The 12,585-nt window shown below is 42.9% G+C and overlaps 1 protein-coding gene across 1 annotated transcript in view; it reads left to right on the forward strand.

Moving 5' to 3' along the window:
• The window catches only part of LOC308311945 (rho GTPase-activating protein 6-like), a 144,284-nt gene that overhangs the window by 38,826 nt on the left and 92,873 nt on the right, over positions 1-12,585 (forward strand). The gene's annotated exons all lie outside the window — the stretch shown is intronic.

Below are 12,585 nucleotides of genomic sequence, written 5' to 3' on the forward strand. Positions count from 1 at the left end.
CATGGGGACAGAACAGAACCGTACTGGCTACACTGGGGACAGAACAGAACCTTATGGCTACACTGGGACAGAACAGGACCTTATGGCTACACTGGGGACAGAACAGGACCGTACTGGCTACACTGGGGACAGAACAGAACCGTACTGGCTACACTGGGGACAGAACAGAACCTTATGGCTACACTGGGGGACAGAACAGAACCGTACTGGCTACACTGGGGACAGAACAGGACCGTACTGGCTACACTGGGGACAGAACAGAACCGTACTGGCTACACTGGGGACAGAACAGAACCTTATGGCTACACTGGGGGACAGAACAGAACCGTACTGGCTACACTGGGGACAGAACAGAACCGTACTGGCTACACTGGGGACAGAACAGAACCTTATGGCTACACTGGGGACAGAACAGAACCGTACTGGCTACACTGGGGACAGAACAGAACTGTACTGGCTACACGTGTGGTGCATGGTGTTTTTCATGAAACTGTGTCCTTTGGGCACGTCACTGGACAACCGCAGCCATAAATGTGCCATTTATGCATTATCTATGGACATTTCCACTGAAAACACTTTCTTTGGCTGGAAAAAGCCTTTGACCTTTCCTCCAAGCCCATTCATGTTTCACTTGAACTTGAGCCGCGCTGTGTAATTATCTCCATTCTGACCAGTCGCTCCTGAGTGCACATTGCACATTGACATCCAGGTGTGTGTGTGTGTGTGTGTGTGTGTGTGTGTGTGTGAAGGGGGGGGGGGGGGAGAACACCTGTTCTCAAGTGTACTGGCCCCCCACATTAAGCCTATTCTGGGGGTCTTCCTCTCAAAGTAATGGGTAAACATTCTGCACATTGACATTAAGGCCAACATTCCAGGAAATTCTCTGATCGGCTATTTTCGGAAAAGAGATTTGTGGTGTGAAGGGGAAACAAGGAGAGGGCCAAGTACCCTGCCTGGGGGAACACCAGTCAACAAAGTATACCGTCTCTGTTGGGTGGAAACCTCATATGTCCAAAAATAGCAGATTGATAAGCGCAAAATGGGTTAAAAGTTAAAACATTTAATCCACTGCAATTATGAAGCCTGGGAAAATATTCTGAGATAAATTGATTCTAAAAACAATCTGGTGCCATAGACATTTTTCTTGTTTACTTCCATCACATGGGAACCGGAGCGATACAGAAGGGTGCAGAACAGTGTATGAAACATAATCAATACAGAAGGGTGCAGAACAGTGGTATGAAACATAATCAATACAGATTTAAAAGACGTCAAAAGACGATGTCGGCGCCGACGGCCAAAAGACAAAAAGTTGTGAATGCCCTACATTTCGGCCAACATTTTTATTTTCCAAAGACTATTTATACATTTGAGAATGAGTACTTCTACTTTGGGCACTTTAATTACACTAGAGCGGTGCCCGTGGGGCCTCTACAGCGGTGCCCGTTGGACACTGGCCTATAACGATGCAAGTTGGAAATGCATGCCCCACCCAGATATTATGTCTGTGTCCCTTTTATGCAGATTTTTTGTCAGGCATGCCCAAATATGGAGTCTATGCAGACGTCAGAATGACGTCAGAACAGGCCAGCTTCATATATGGACCCTGGGCAGGGGCCATTTGGGGGCAGTCGACACTTGGCACGGTGTGGAACGTGTGTGTGTGTGTGTGTGTGTGTGTGTGTGTGTGTGTGTGTGTCAAATTTGAAGTCGTCAGGGCGAAACAGTTCTCGAGTTACGTGGATCACACAAGGACAGACTTGGGTGCATTTATAGATAGATAGATAGATAGATAGATAGATAGATAGATAGATAGATAGATAGATAGATAGATAGATAGATAGATAGATAGATAGATAGATAGATAGATAGATAGATTTTGATGCCAATACTTCTGCACTTTTACTCAAGTACATTTTGAATACCGGGTCTCTATAGTTTGCAACCGAATATTTCTGCATTGCATAATTGATACTTTCACTTTTAAGTAAAACATTTCAATACTTGTGTGCACCGTACTGGCCAAACCAGTCACCGCATGCATGCCTTTGCAGATCGAACCCGTTCAAACCGCCTGCGTGAAGAAGACGGCCTCGCCATCGGCGGAACCTCTCTTCGTTTCTCACCGCGCACAGATCATTTCCTGTCATGCATGCATGCAGCCGTCGTTTCATTTCATTATTTATTTCTTCATAATACGTCGACCCCCCCAGGGTTAAAATTAGAAAGAAAACACAGATGTTTCAGGGCCCCGTTCCGTTCCCTCGCATCCCTCTCTGCCATTAGAGCGAGGGGGATCTCGGTGTCTCTCATGCTTTTTCGTTTCGACACAGCCATTTTTAGTTATAACGTTTCGAAGCCGGGCTTTAGGATTTTTTTTTTTCCACTGTTGAATTTGGCAGGCCTTATTTGTGTTGACACATTTTATTCCCCCGCTGTGAATAAGCGATGCAGTGAGTGAGGGGCCGCTTGGAGAAGGGAATAACCCATTCTGACCTGAGATCAGATTCTAAAAATGTCGATTTTTCAAAAATAGCAGACCTACAAGCTCGTAGCGTGCCACTCGGTGGTGCGCTACGAGCTTGTAGGTCGTACGGACGAGCTTGTAGGTCGCACGGATTTTGAATTATATCAGATCATATGTACTCACAGACCTTATTGAATGCCATTGCTTCTATTTCTGAGTACTCGTTACTTTGTGCTGCATCAGAAGTTTGGGAAGACTTGAGATCTGTTTTGGTGTACAATCGATAACATGTTCTGTGAAAGTGCACCTCGGCACCTATCGCATTACGGCTTAAGACAGCAATGACTCTACTGTCCATTTTAGAAACAGTAGCCTTGCGTAATGCTTCCTCTGTGACACATTTTATTAAATACATACTTTCTCATAAACAGTTGAGCTTGACCCTGGTTGTCTAATTGATCGTCGTATTTTAACGTCATCATTGGATGATGTTGCATTTTCGCTGGATTGTCGCTGCACAATAGTGTCTAAATCTCTTTTCATTGTGAACATTTTCCTGCACTTAGCATGATATTGTATTTTGGGGATTTCATTTGGAGGCAAGTTATGTGCAATATCCAGGAGGGGCTGAAATTCACGGATCTGGGCGGCTTGTAATAACGTAGCCCATGAATTTAAGTCCCTCGGTTCTACTAATGGGGCCATTGGAGATTCCAAAGAACTGTGTACAACACAGTCAGTGGACTCCTGCCTATTGATTACTGGTCTCTGATCTGGTTCCATGCTTGCTTGCTTGCTAATGCTTGCTTGCTGACTGGCTTGCTCACTGCTCTGTCTGAGTGGAGAAACAAATCTGAGCTCCAGTCAAACTGGGGCTTAAATAGGGCTGGCTTGATTGTAGTATGATTGTCTCCAGGTGGTGTCCACCTGCCAGGCAGGAGGCTCAGACACGCCCACTCCCAGAACATAAATTACTATCAGTGAAATGAAAGATATGGACAAGATCTATACCGACTGAAAGAAAATATTATACCATTGCTGCTTAATGTTGATGCTGTTGATTTTCATATAATATCCTTATAATACAAGTTAATACATTAAACTATGCCTGGAATTGATGGGGACTGAATTATAAAACATTGTAATGACAAAAAATGGTTCTTGGGAATATAGAATAAAGGTATACAAGAGTGGATCTGGAGATTTCCGGGGCGCGACAGGAGAACGTGCAACCAAGTATAAATTCAGCCTGTTCTCACTTGTGTTAATGTGCAAGTCGGATAGTCATGCTTCAATGTCAAGTTTTTCATGAGGTCAAATTCAAGTGTGCGTGTGTGCGTGCGTGCGTGCGAGAGAGAGACTAGATATTTTACAATAATAAATCTCTATAAGGGAATACCAGCACTCCTTTAAGGCATTTAAGTTGGCATGATATATTGCAGAGCAGACAGAACAAGGTACGCGTTTCAGCGTCAAGCCAACAACAACCTTATAGCATATTATACCATATCGTGCCCTTTATGTAAAAGCACTGTACATGTGTTAAACATTGGTGGCTTGTCCAGTAGTTCATCGTCACGCACGCACGCACGCACGCACGCACACACACACACACACACACACACACACACACACACACACACACACACACACACACACACACACACACACACACACACACACACACAGATGTCTTCCTGTTCCCCCTCTCTCCAGCCCGTCCTGTCCTCCCTCCATCTCTCCTCTCTCCCTCCATTATTCTCTCCTTCATCTCCTCCTTCCTTCACTTCCTCTCCTTTCATCCCCCCATCTTCTTCTCCTTCTTCCTCTTGCTCGCATTCTTTCACTCCCTGCAGTTCCACTCCCTGTCATCCCCCACTGCCTCAGGGCTGTGTGTGTGTGTGTGTGTGTGTGTGTGTGTGTGTGTGTGTGTGTGTGTGTGTGTGTGTGTGTGTGTGTGTGTGTGTGTGTGTGTGTGTGTGTGTGTGTGTGTGTGTGTGCGTGCGTGCGTGTGCGTGCGTGTGTGTGTGTGTGTGTGTGCGTGCGTGCGTGCATAATCACCTCTGAGCTGTGGTCACACTGGGACCATTGAAACACCATTTTAGGAGACAATGGACTCCTCCTACATCACCATATACTCCTGAGGCTCAACTGAACTCACAACAGAGGAGTGGAGGGGACCATCCCTCTGTCTGTATCTCTCCTCTCCTCATCCCTCCCTCTCCTATGACTCCTCCTCAGTGGTGGAAAGGTATATACTTTTTAATGAGCTAAAAGTATCAATACTGCAATGTAGAAATGCTCCAACTGTAAACACCAATACAATATCTACAATGCGTCACATATCACGATACATTGTGAGCTCGTAGATCATCTATTTTGCACATGGTCCAAATGTATATACCGTATATAGGGCTGAAGTGGTTACTGTATGTTTTTATGAATAATTATCTAAATCTAAAAAAGGTTTCAAAGAGTTGTATAGTGAGTAAAAGTACAATGTTTGCTTCTGAGAAGTAATGGAGTAGAAGTAAAAGTATTGAAAATTGGGAATACTGCAGTAAAGAAATACCCCAGAATTGTACATTTACGTAGTTGCACTATAGAGCACCGAAGTTTGACGTCACTTTCAGTAGAGGGCGCCAATACACAGGTTCATGTATTTTTTATTTGCATGGTAATCCCCATAGGGAGATTTTAGGTCGCTTCATATAAGAACTGTGTTTGAAAAATAAACCGACCACCCTGGCCTTTCTGTCAGGGGAGTGGCTGAGTGTCGTTAATGATGTCCATTCATATTTGATACAGCCAGTTTCTGGAGAAAATGGAATTAATGTGGCCGCAAAAGCCTTGAAACTATATGAAGGCAATGTCGCTGCTAATATAGGTCACGCCCAGCTGTCAACACATTGCGTTCTTGAGATTCCTTGTTGACGTAAGCTCAGCTGGTGGTGACTCGACTCGTACTAACCACGAAACATTAAATATCAATAAAAATAAACGTAATAAACATTCAGTTTCTGTTGTGCGACGGGCAGATGCAGCAACCCCGCCTACCCGGAAATGTAGTCTCTGGGTTGTTTGACTCGTTTATAACGCTTATTTTGTTACTCTTTGGGTATATTTGTACATTTCCACCTTCAGTCGATGCTTCATATCCATATGAGTGAAAAGGCTGGGGTGATCGGTTTATTGTTCAAATACAGTTCTTATATGAGGCGATCTAAAATCCCCCTATGGGGATTATAATGCAAATAAAAAGTACATGAACCTGGGGACTGACGCCCTCTACTGACAGTGACGTCAGGACTTCGGTGCTCTATAACCCTTTATGCAACTGCTCTCCTTCTCTCTCTCCCCCCCCCCTCTCTCTATCTATCTCTCTCTCTCTCTCTCCCCCTCCCTGTCGTCCCACACTGGAGGAATGTGGGTTCTCCAGTACAGTAGGCGTACAGTATAGGCTAGTAAAGTCTACCTTTTCCCATAGTATGAGCTGGAGCTGGTTCGCAAACTTTTTCTTGTCTATAGGATCCCCAAATTCATATCTATTTGTCCGCCAGGACCCCCATCTGAAAATGTTTTGTGCCAACTCAAACGCTTTATAGATCTGCTATTTTGGCTAGAAGTTTGCTGGATTTCTGAGGAAGTGTGTATGAAACTTCATGTGCAAAGACTTACAAAACTTGCTTGAGATACGTAATTCAAATAATGAACTTAACGGTGCCATTAGTTTTGATCAAAGTTATGCTATTTAATGCATCATAAAGCACAGATTGATATGAAAAGTCTAGCCAACAATAGTCCCTCGATTCATTTTACAAACTAAATTCAAACACCCGTGACTTATAAACCGTCCAGTGATGTTTGGCCAACTCAGTTTAAGTTTGTCAGTAATTTTTATGACTATGGTGAACATTTACACAAATAAATTAAATCTAACAACGAAGCTCACGGTAACAGGGGGGAAATTGTTAGTTTGTTTACTTTGTAGCTGATGCCATTAAAAAGACGTCATGTTCATTTGGACTTCATGCTCTGTCCTCCAGTTGACCGATTGATTGATTGAATACTTTATTAGACAGAAATATTAACGGTGGAGGGGAAAGGAACTGGTTGGAATAACCAGGGAAACTCCCCCCTGTCCGGTGAAAAGAAGCGGCTTGGACTCCTCATGCATTGAAGGAAGCATGGGGTCAGTCCGTTGCTCTCCCCAGGTTGGCAGAGGTAGTGTACAGCCCAGGATTACATTGGATAATTGACACTGGGTGATAACATGGGTTACAAAATCGTGCGATAAAAAAAAGGAAAAAAGAGAAAGAAAGAAATGTAAACGGCACGTGGTACAGTAAGACATTAAAACTAAAAGCATAACACAAAAAAAGACTTGTTTCCATTGTGGACCTGTATGTATTCAATTCACCCAACATAGCACACAAAACTAGCACAATAATCCACGTCATCAACAAACACTAAAGCGATGGATCAAAAGGTAATTTTCACGTTGACAGATGATGGCAAATATTGTGAAAGAAACCATGAGGTTTCTCAGTAGAAGAGCAGGGAGACCAACCAACAACCACTGCAGAGGTGTATTCCACAGATTGGTCAAAATAAAGTATTTACAGCTTTAAGTGGTTAAAACTGCTCACCGCAAGTAATAGATTGGCTATTTTCACTGCTGCTTAAACATTTGTTTTCTACTTTATGGAATGTCTTAGATTTTTTTGCTATTTTTCTATTAATTTACTGAATCTTTTGTTTTGAATCCATGAATTTTTTTCCCCGCTTATTATTATTATTATTATTATTATGTTTTAATTGAAAACAAAATATAGGAAACTGGGGTTTCCTTCATTTCCAGACCCATTGTTTGGGAAATGTATTGTAACAGTGTTACAAAACATGATTCTGCCTGCATCTGATAACAAAGTAGGCCATCAAAGTACTATTGTGTTGGGGAACAGGTTTTGCAGAGTGTGACAGCCCGACGAACTGGTGGTCTGCTTTAGACTCTAAAGCAGGGGTGCCCAAAAGGTGGACCACGATCTACCAGTAGATCACAAAGGCTGTGCAGGTAGAGGTAGGTCACATGACATGCCCCTAAAGACATTTGGCAATTTGCCACTTGAATTAAGCTGACTTGATTGGTTGACATCCAAACGTGCCCTGTCAGCTCAAATCCACAATGCAAGATTGTTTTCAAGAGTGTTGCTGTGCACACAAACGTGTAAAGAAAAACCCTACCTATTCCATTTCTCCCCCTCTATTTCCCATTCCAAGACAAGTGCATTTATCATCATGTAACGCCAGTGCTGCTATTCCATATTTAACCCATTCTGACCTGAGATCAGATTCATACGAGGTTTCCACTGGACACACACTGGTCTGATTAACCCATTCTGACCTGAGATCAGATTAAAAAAATGTCAGTCGTTCTTCGATTTTTCAAAAATAGCAGACCTACAAGCTCGTAGCGCGCCACCTGCTATTTTTCAATAGCTAAAGCATAACATGATGCTAACACCAAAATGGATCCCCGGTCAGAATGGGTTAAACTATTTTTAGCAATGGTATAATATTTTCTTTCAGTCGGTATAGATCTTGTTGAGCTGGTCATTAGAAAGTATAGCTCCCTCAAGTCAAAAAGGTGTGGGCACCCCTGCTCTAAAGCATTTTATGTCCTACTGTAGTGTATGATCTACCAGTGCCACCACCCATACCCACAGCTATGTGTGTGTGTGTGTGTGTGTGTGTGTGTGTGTGTGTGTGTGTGTGTGTGTGTGTGTGTGTGTGTGTGTGTGTGTGTGTGTGCGTTCGTGCGTGCGTGCAAAGCATAAATGACCAATTACACGTGGGTTTTAAATCAATGCACTGTCGTATAGAGATTCTTAAAATGTTCCCTCAAATACCAAATATTTTCAAAGATCTGTAAAATTCTACAAAATGGTGAAAATGTCCAATCTGCAAGCTCACAACACATCACCAAGCGATGTGTTGTGCAGTTATGCGTTATGCTCTATTTTCTATATATTTGAAACAGGGCTTAACCCATTAAAACCGGAAAGCATCTGTGTCATTTTAGATTTTAGTATTGGCTATTCACAAATATCAGATAATACATATACTTGCTTTTTTTCTTTTTTTTAATGTTGAGTGAGACACACACATTTTGAACGAAGGCAGACAGAGATTTATTTGGCCACTGGCTATGTGTTTTTTTTGTGTGGGCGCTCTGTAATCGGTCCATCGCATCACGGTAAGGGAAACGGCAAAAGTTGGGTTGTAACGGGGTGTCGCTCTATTATGCATCTCACTGCAGTTCTAGGAAAGCCCCGCTGTGATTGGCCAGTAGTCGAACACCCACAAAGCTGGGTTGAAAACGCAGAGGTAATGTCAGTGACATTAACACGGCCACAAAGCAAAGACGTAAACGGCATTTCCGCATACGTCAAGGTTGTACTATATTGCTACATTATTTAGTTTGACTTCCTTCAGACAATGCAGCAGCATAGATAACATCAAACAGTAACAACAGCAAAGAAAGGATAGAATAAAGAGTCAAAAGAGTATCATACTGTGTACATGTGCTACATGTGTTTTCCCTGTAAAGTTTAGGTGAACTTTGTGTGAACAACTTCACAGTAAGCTAAGTTCCATAATTATACAATTCAAGCATAATAGTGCAAGAAGAGGACAGGCTAGCTTTACCCTGTTTCTCTCTGGTTCTTATCAGTTAGTTCATGTATCTGATTGTTCGGGGAAAGAAGCTATTACTATAGTCTATTTCCAGTAAAACAAAATAAAAAAGCTTCTTTTTCCCCTTCTGTTGAATATAATTTTTCTCACAGATTTTCTCTTCTAGGCATCCCTGGCTATACTGTATATATATATATATATATATATATATATATATATATATGGGGTCTTTGGTGCGAAAAGGTTTGAGAATCACTGATCTATAGAAGACATCATGAATTGCATTTTTATACGTGCTGCACATTTTGGTGGGTATTATCTCATAATATAACAAAGTAGTGGCATCAAAGAACTATTGTGTCGGGGGAACAGGTTCCGCATGCAGAGCTCGCCTGCATGTCTGACACTCAGGACCGGACGGACGGACGGCGGTCTTTTGATGATGGCTGCGGGAGATAATATGTGTAGTGTGTCGTGGTGCCTGGAAGTTTGGCTGTGTCAGGCAGTTCAGCAGGCATGTCCTGTTGTCAGCACATTGCAGAGAGAGGGAGGAGGAGGTGGTGGTGGTGGCTGTGATGGTTCTTTTAAACGAAAGGTTCACCCCAGCATTCTTTACATGGTTATACCTATCAGTGTGTTTCTGATAATCAGTGGAATTTAGTGTCACACACACGCACGCACACACACACGTTTTTTAAGCCACCTAGGGATAAATTAAACAACGCCTTCTCCAGATAGACAGACTGCCCATAGTAGCTGAGACAGAACAGTATTTAGCCAGCTTTTTTGCATTTGTTTTTAGCAATCCACCCAATTGCAAACCCCTGAGCACAAGTTTATGGACATGGCCCAGACTTCCAAATACAAGGACAATAAGTTGACAGTTATATCCCAAGGCCATAATACGTTCCACCAGAAGCTGATATTTCATAAGTTTGGATGTAAAATAAGTGTCCATATACAAATCAAATGGGCAGCCTATTTCAAATATAGTGACAGTTTTTCTAATTTCATTGATAAACACAATATCTGGGGTATTTACACACAAGGTAAGGTAAACATGGAGATTGGAGGTTTGTGTGTGTGTGTGTGTGTGTGTGTGTGTGTGTGTGTGTGTGTGTGTGTGTGTGTGTGTGTGTGCGTGCGTGTCTGAGTGTAGTTGGTACGAGTTATGCGTTTGATCTGCTGCAGTCTATTCATTTTGAAACGATTTATGTGTGCGCATGTGCATATGTGCGACGTTGCTGACGTGCTTGCCTGCCTGCGTGTGTGTGTGTGTGTGTGTGTGTGTGTGTACGAGCACTCCCGGGTCAGATAATTAAGCCACCCTCCAGGGTGCGACAGTAAATCCTCCGTATCAAAGCCAGTCAGGAAGCAGCGCTAAGACACACAGAGACAGTCCGAGGGTCTCTGTGTCTGCACCGTTTCCCAAACACTGGGTCCTACATTTTGTTTTTAAATATTATTGTTTCAAAACATTTTCAAAAAACCTTTCCCAAAAATGCAAATTCAAATATAGCTGCAAGCAGCGATAAGACAGGGCCAAGCCATAAAGTTGGAGACTGGAGTTGACGTCACTTTTTTGTTACAGTGATTGGCTGAAAGGGGTTGTCCAGTGCCAACGCTGCACTCCCGCAGCCAACCATGCATTAGCACGGTCCAGACTCCGCACAAATTATTTCGGGGGGGGGGGGGGGGGGGGCAGTTATCTCAGACGTCAGGAGTGGATAGAGTGGATCATATAATTCATATAATCATATAATTGGGAGATCTAAAGGTCAGAGTTCCTTTGATGAATCACTGTGAGCTTTGGATCTTGACCGTTTCCCATGACCCCTCTACCATATTGGCTAATTTCGTGGAAAGCGACAGCACAGAATTGCCAGAACTGCAAACAGTGGCGGGAGAAGAAAAGACGGTAGAACATTTCAGTAATTTCCTACATTTTCTAAATCAAATTTCTCATTTGGCTCTCGAGCTAAAAAGTTCAGGAACCAACAGTGTTGACACTTTCACTTAACTACTTCACATCGCCCCCCCCATACCGTGCATACCTTTGATAACAATTGATTCGCTCACTATTTATTTTTCATATCTCACCTTTTTTTTCTTCTTTCGAAAAGGAGATTGCAAGCATACCAAAGCTTGTTCACATGTACTGTACACCCTATCAGTCCCACACCCACCTCCAATTAATGTACAAATAAACTGGTGATCATTAGACTACTGTACAGCAAACTACAGCATGGCAAGCCATCACACGGGGGCCTGCGGAAACGCCATAAGAACACCTTAACCCATTCTGACCTGAGATCAGATTCCAAAAATGTCTGTTTGAAAATGACAGTTTTCTGGAAAAGCTATGTCTCTATGTGAGTCGTTATGTGAGACCTACAAGCTCGTAGCGCGCCACTCGGTAGCTAAAGCATAACATAATGCTAACACCAAAATGGGCTAAAGGCCAGCCTCAAGAGCTGCGGTCTGGATCCTGAGACCGCTGGGACTAGGCCGATGCCCAACACCGCTCCAACTGGCGCTCTGCAGTCAGACATGGAGTATAGAGCGTCGCAATCCCGCCCCCTCGAGGGACCCGGAAAATAAATGCCGGTTAATTTTCCTCATAGACTTTTCAGAAAGTATTTATTTAAAGACGTTTACGCCGTGGTCAAAGCCAACTCTTGTCGTGACAAATCATGACAACAAACACAATTTTTCGGGCCAAACAAAGAATTGGAAAGTAGAAAAGAACTGCAGGTTACAACACTTTTTTTGTTGTTTTTCTTCTTTGTAATTATTTGTTTGGTCCAAAATATTGTGTGTGTTGTCATGATTTGTCACAACAAGAGTTGGCTTCATACGACGCTTAAAAGGTCTGTTCTGCCCTTACTATACGTCTGGTGTACAGTCTGTATGGCTTGGCAGACAGCTAACAAAGTTCCCAATAAAGCTCCAAAAGGCAGTGACTTGGTTTAGGTTCTTTACTGGTGACAACTTAAAGAGCCATAAAGTTGAACAAATAACACACAAACTTACAGACTTATCCTGTCCAAGGCCTGAGAGAAAGGGTTAACTCAACATGCAGTGAGAGAGCTCTTGGCAGTGTGCTGGCTTGAACTGAACTGACTCTAACCAAACTAATCACCACATTAACTACCCTGGTGAGGCTGACCAGGTGAGGAGAATTACTAATTAGGCTAAGGAACATTGGTCTCCATTACACATACAAGGCTTAAAGGTAAACTACATAGAAAGTAAACAGCACAAGGTCTTTAAATAAATACGTTTTGAAATGTCTATGGGAAAAATGCATTGGAAACCATTTCCTGGGCCTGGCGTAGTCATGAAAGGGGGCGGGACTGCAACGCTCTATAGAGGACTCTGAAAAGCGCCGCATCCAGGAAGCCAAACTGAAGCGTCAGCTC

This window comes from Protomyctophum bolini (assembly GCF_963924005.1).
Source record: "Protomyctophum bolini genome assembly, chromosome: 24".
Taxonomy (NCBI): Eukaryota; Metazoa; Chordata; class Actinopteri; order Myctophiformes; family Myctophidae; genus Protomyctophum; species Protomyctophum bolini.